The 7029-nt window shown below is 40.2% G+C and overlaps 1 non-coding gene across 1 annotated transcript; it reads left to right on the forward strand.

Annotated features, from left to right (window-relative positions):
• Window positions 1–6921: 6921 nt before the first annotated feature.
• Window positions 6922–7029, forward strand: LOC148555031 (small nucleolar RNA R71). The gene has a single exon (XR_015888271.1). It is a non-coding gene; the product is annotated as a small nucleolar RNA R71 (small nucleolar RNA).

The following is a 7029-nucleotide window of genomic DNA, read 5'->3' on the forward strand; positions in this document are numbered from 1 at the left end:
AGTTTATTAGAAATTTAATTGTTGCTTTGTTGTTTTCTTTTGTGTTTTGGTTATGTCTTATGAACCTTTGATTGTGTAATTGTGTGTTTTATGTTGAACTAGATAAATACTTGTGAAGGATTTAAATGTGTGATCCAAAGTACTTGTTGTAACTTGTAATTTTAGTATTAGGTTAATTTATTATGTGTTTTGATGTTGAAATTGTTAGGTTTGAATGTCTATATCTGAGTAAATATATATTATACATGATATATATATATATATATATATATATATATATATATTTTTAAAATGTATAATAGGTAAACTCGTACGAGTCTACGAGTCGAGTCTAGGTCAGCTCCACGAGTTTACCTAGACTCGTGAGTTTGACAACCTTGGTCTAAACCTTGTCTGTGGTATTCTGAGTAGGATCTAGGAAGGAATGACTGTGACGAGCTTCAAACTCGCGATTGTGGGGCGTGTGACAGACGCAAAAGGATCAATGGATCCTATTCCGACATGATCGAGAACCGACAGCTGATTAGCCGATGTTGTGACAGAGCATCAAGACCATTTTCACTGAGAGGACGGGATGTAGCCATTGACAACGGTGATGCCCAATATAAAGCTTGCCATGGAAAGGAGTATGAATGATTGGAAGAAGGCAATAGGAAAGCAGAGGTTCAAGGGGAACAAAGCATCTTCATACGCTTATCTGAAATCCACCAATGAATTACATAAGTATCTCTATCTTTATTTTATGTTTATTTTCATCACCTTAAACTCCATAACCATTTGAATCTGCGTGACTGAAATTTACAAGATGACCATAGCTTGCTTCAAGCCGACAATCTCCGTGGGATCGACCCTTACTCACGTAAGGTTTATTACTTGGACGACCCAGTACACTTGCTGGTTAGTTGTGCGGAATTGTGACAAAGTGTGATTCACGTTTGAGAGCTCCAAGTCTTTGGCGCCATTGTTGATGATCACAATTTTGTGCACCAGTATGGTAGATACGAGTTAGGGTCATATGGAGGTGAATGGTGGTATGAGGCATGTGAGTATGGTGGAGGGCTATGTTGAGGAGGGGGATCATATGCATATGATGATTGTGGTTGACAATCACAATGAGGGTCATCACATACATTAGATTGGCATGCATCAAGATTTGAATTGTACCCATAAGAGGCCGGAGGAGGTTGTTACCAAGAAGGTTGTCCATAAGCTTGGGGCTCCTCCCACCTTTGATCTCCAAATCCTTGATGCACATCCCCATTGAAGCTTCCATTTCCTACAATATAGTTGTAACCATGCTCATAGCCAAAAGGATGAGAATTCATAGTGAAAGAGAAAATAAAAACAAAGACTAATAAGAAATAAAGAGAGCGAAATTCTACACTAGCAAAAACTAACAAACAAACCAAAATTCAAGCTATTCACAATATATACAATAGCCAATACCATAGCAGCATTGCTATTCCCTAGCAACGGCGCCATTTTGATGAACGAGATTTGTTGTGATGGTATAGAATTTCTCAAAATTAATTCTCGTTGCAAGTATATTCTACACCAACAAACAATTCTCACATCAAAAATTTTGGTTGTCACAAAGAACAAACCCCAAATAAGAATTAACCGAAGTATTTAGACTCTGGGTCGTCTAACAAGGAATTGCAATGAAGTGTATGCTTATTGGCTCTGAAGGAACAAAAGGGGTATGATTGATAAAGGGGCAAGGAAGTAAATGGACAAGAATTTAAATGACAAGAAGAGTAAATCAAGCAAGTAACTAAAGAAAGCAAGTAATAAAGGGAGACATTCATGGCAAAGATTGAGAATATAGGCTTTCTATCCTAGTCATACAATGATTAATTCACCTTATTTAGTTAACTCCAACAAATGGAAGAAGGCATCATGTTATCTTCACATAGGGAGAACGTCAAACAAGACTAATCAATCATATCACAATGATAAACAAGAATTTATCTTATTACGTCATCCCCGATGATGGAGGAAAGTATCATGTTATCCTCATACACGGTGAAAGTCTAATAAGACTAGCTAATCTCAATCCAAAAGTCTCAATCACCTACTAATTGAATTAGCAAGAGATTAGAGTCAATGGAAATCATACTAGCTAAAAACTCTAGATCACCAACATAAGTTGGGTTTTCATGACTCAAGATTGCCTAATTACTCTTTCCAAGCCAAGAATGCTCAAAATCTACTCTAACATTCAACCAAGCATTTTGTCAAACACTTGGAAGGCATAAAAGGAAAGCATAATAAATGACAAGAAATAGTAAAATCTACCAACTACAAATTGCAAGGAGACAAGATCAACAACTCGAATTCACAATAAAAGACATCAAACATCAATTACATTAATAGAAAATCCAAATACAACAAGTGTTCATCAATCCTAAACAAAGAGGCATGAAAAGGAAAATTAAGAAGAGGGAACAAGAAGATCACATCACTAGAGCATGAAAATGTAGAAGAAACAAGATGAAAGCAAGGAATTAAACATGGATATATGATGCAATTAATCCTAGGAACCCTAATTCTAGAGAGAAGAGGGAGCTTCTCTCTCTAGAAACTAAGCTACATGATGCAAAAACTTCAAACAATTGCTCTCCCCTTGCTTGGACTTCAATTCTGCATGAAATACACTCAGAAACAAGTTGGATTTGGGCCTGGGCAGCTCAGAAATCGCCCCCAGCATTTTGCCTTTAAGTGGGTCACGTGTGAGTATCGGCGCGTACGCGCCATGTGCGCGTGCACGTCGATTGGCTGTTTCTTCATCCGCGTATACGCGTCATGTACGCGTGCGCGTCTCTATGTGAAGCCACTTCTGTGCGCGCGCGCCTTGTACGCGTGCGCGCCCATCGATGCATTCCCAATTCTTATTTCCTCATGTATTCTCCACTTTGTATGCTTTTCTCCTTATTTCTTCCATCCAATACTTGCCTTATGAACCTTAAATCACTCAACAAACACATCAAGGCATCGAATGGAATTAAAGTGAATTAAAATCACCAATTTAAGGGCCTAAAAAGCATGTTTTTACACTTAAGCACAATTCAAGGGAGAATTACAAAACCATGCTATTTCATTGAATAAATGTGGGAAAAGGTGATAAAATCCCCTAAAATAAGCAAAAGATAAACCACGAAATTGGGGTTTATCACACACACCTTCTAATTATTTGGTCAGCACTACATCTCCACAAATATAGGTCATCCCATATGTAATATTTGGACTCATTTTTAAGCTTGTCCTTTTGATGCTTAGAAAAATTAGGAGGAAAGGTACGACTGACCAAATAATTAGCTATGGGTACATACCAAGGAACCACCTCAGATATTACTTGCAAGCTATCAAGTAGAAATGCATCATTGATAGGAGTGGAGTTACTTTTAATATGTTCTAGGCGACTCAAGTGGTCCGCCACCGAATTTTGGGAACCACTCCTATCTTTAATCTCTAAATCAAATTCTTGCAATAACAATATCCAACAGATTAACCTTGGTTTAGACTCTTTCTTAGCTAACAAATACTTTAAAGCCGCATGGTCTGAATATACTACCACCTTAGTTCCAAGTAAATAAGCTCGGAATTTATCCAAAGCAAAAATAATAGCTAAAAGCTCTTTTTCAGTGGTAGTATATTTAGACTGGGCACCATCTAAAGTCTTAGAAGCATAAGCAATAATATAAGGGTCCTTACCTTCGCGCTGAACCAGCGCCGCTCCTACCGCATAGTTTGATGCATCACACATGATCTCGAACGGCCTACTCCAGTCAAGCCCTCTCACAATAGGAGCTTGGGTCAAGGCTATCTTCAACTTGTCAAATGCTTCCTTGCAGTCTTCACTCAAATCGAACTCTACGTCCTTCTGCAGCAGACGGGACAAAGGTAGTGCAACCTTACTGAAGTCCTTGATAAAACGCCGATAGAAACCTGCATGACCAAGAAAAGAATGGACTTCCCTCACAGAGGAGGGGTAAGGTAAACTAGAAATAACATCTACCTTTGCAGGATCAACTGATATACCAGTATTAGAAACAACATGGCCTAGAACAATACCTTGCTTTACCATAAAATGACATTTTTCAAATTAAGCACAAGGTTTGAACTAGTACATCTTTCTAATACTCTAGCTAGACTATCCAAACAAAGGTCAAACGAATCACCATAAACACTAAATTCATCCATAAAAATTTTCATGCAATGCTCAAGAAGATCTGAGAAGATACTCATCATGAACCTTTGAAACCTAGCTGGTGCATTACATAAACCAAAAGGCATTCTCTTATATGCATACGTTCCAAAGGGGCATGTAAAGGTTGTTTTCTCCTGATCTTCTGGAGCAATATGAATTTAAAAATAACCAGTATAACCATCTAGAAAATAGTAGTGTAATTTACCTGACAAGCGATCAAGCATTTGATCAATGAAAGGTAATGGGTAGTGATCCTTGCGAGTGGCCAAATTCAAGCACCTGTAGTTAATGCACACCCTCCAGGAATTCTGCACCCTTGTAGCCATGAGTTTCCCATGCTCATTCTGCACTGTTGTGACGCCAGACTTCTTCGGAACCACCTGTACTGGACTGACCCATTCACTATCCGAGATTGGATAGATAATGTCGGCTTCAAGTAGTCGGGTCACTTCCTTCTTCACAACTTCTAGAATTGTGGGGTTCAGCCGCTGTTGAGGTTGACGGATAGGCCTTGCACCCTCCTCTAGAAAGATGCGGTGCTCACAGACTTGAGGGCTTATACCTACTATGTCCGCCAAACTCCACCCAATAGCTTTCTTGTTTCTTCTTAGCACACTAAGTAGACGCTCCTCTTGTTGGGAAGTAAGTTCCCTTGAAATGATAACTGGGAGCTGTTGATTATCTTCAAGATAAGCATACTTCAGGTGCGGGGGAAGAGGCTTTAACTCCATTTTCAGCTCATGGCTTGGCACTTGATCATCTGGAACCAGTGGAGGTGGCAAGGTGTCTTCAGTAAACTCAGAAGGCTTCCCCACACTTGCACCTTGAACCATGTTCTTCTCATCAACCGCCTTTTGGTGAACTTCAGCCACAGTCTCATCAATAATGTCACACTGGAAGATAGAGTGGTCTTCCGGTGGGTGCTTCATAGCTTCATCAAGGTTGAAGCTCACTGCTCTTCCATCTATCTCAAAAGAATAGGTACCCGAGAAGGCATCCAATTTAGACCGCAAAGTTTTCAAAAACGGCATTCCAAGTAAGATGGATGAAGGTCTTCCTGAGTCATTAGGGGGTATCTCTAGAATGTAGAAGTCAATAGGGAATGTCAACCCCTTAATGCTCACTAAGACGTCTTCCGCAATGCCAACCACTAAGATTATGCTCTTATCTGCCAAAACAAAATATGCTGCCGACCTTTTCAAGGGTGGAAGCCTCAAAGTAGACAATGGCATAATACTAACACATGCACCTAAATCACACATGCAGTCAACAAATTGTACACCCCCTATAGTGCATGTAACCATACAAGGACCGGGATCACCACATTTCTCCGGTATAGCACCCATAAGAGCAGAAATTGAGCTACCCAAAGGAATAGTTTCTAAATCATGTATCTTATCCTTATTCATGCACAAATTTTTTAGAAACTTAGCATACTTTGGAACCTGGTGAATAGCATAAAAAAGGAGAATAGTTACCTCAACCTTTTTGAAGATCTCCACCATCTTGGGATCTAGCTCCACTTGCTTCTTAGTCCTCCTAGCAAGGTGTGGAAAAGGGATGGGAATGGCCTCTCTCACCACAGCGTCTTCCTTAGATACTCCATTCCTTGGTTGAGCAACTTTTTCTTCAACCGCATCTTGTACCCCATCCTCTTCTTCAACATCTTCTATCTCAACAACATCTTCATCTTGAATGTCTTCTCTTGAGCTTGACTCCTCGAGACTCCTCTCTTGCAATGTAGTGCCGGACCTCAAAGTGATGGTATTGATTCCACCCTTGGGTTTAGGTAAAGGTTGAGAGGGAAGTGCACCAGAGCTTGAAGGTTGATTGTGGGAGGTAGAGGGTGGGTCCATACGGTATATAAGAGCTTGTAGAGTGGAGGTAAGACCAATGAGGCTAGAGGTAAGTAAATTTTGAAGTTCTCTTTGCCCTTGAAGGATAGAATGGAGTGTTTCATCTTGGTTGGAGGAAGAAGGAGGGTAGGTAATTTGAGGGGCTTGTGGTTGGTTGAGTTGAGGTATTTGGACTTGCCTTTGGTGAGGTGGTTGGTATCTTTGGCCTTGGTTTTGCTATTGGTATGGAGGGTTTTATTGATACCGGTTTTGTTTATAGTTGTTGTTCCACCTTTGATTTCCACCATTGTCTTTGCCTCTTTGGTTGTAGTTGTCTCTCCATCCTTAGTTAGGATTGTCTTGCCAACCTTGATTGTAGTTACCTCATTGATTGTAATTACCTCATTGATTGTAGTTACCACCCTGTTGATAGTACCCTTGATTTGGATGGTTGTAATAAGCATTGGTAGCCGCCAAGGTGTTGTCCTCTTGGAGTTGTGGACACTCATCAATGTAATGAGAGTAGCAAGCACAAATTCCACAAATTCTCTGAGGGACTATCTGTTGACATTGTTGTTGTGGAGGAGGCAGATGTTATTGTTGATTGAGCTGGAGTTGCTTGAGTATATTGGTCATCTCCTCCAATGTCTTTGTGAGAGCAGCGGTCTCACCATTGGAAGAAACTTTCACAACAGCCTTGGGATGATTATTCCTTTGCCTTGCATTTTGGGTAGACTCAGCTAGATCGGTGATCAATTGCCACGCTTCTTTCGCCGTCTTGTACTTTGTTAGAGAGCCATTACTCGCAGCATCTAACAGGGTCTTGTCTTGAGGCTTCATGCCTTGGCAGAAATAGCTAATCAACACCAACTGGTTAATCATGTGATGGGGACATGAGTCAAGGAGATTTTTGAACCGTTCCCAGTACTCATAGAGGGTCTCTGATTCGCCTTGAATGATGCAGGAAATTTCCTTTCTCAGTCT

Source organism: Arachis ipaensis, chromosome B6 (assembly GCF_059453495.1).
Source record: "Arachis ipaensis isolate K30076 ecotype BB chromosome B6, ASM5945349v1, whole genome shotgun sequence".
Taxonomy (NCBI): domain Eukaryota; kingdom Viridiplantae; phylum Streptophyta; class Magnoliopsida; order Fabales; family Fabaceae; genus Arachis; species Arachis ipaensis.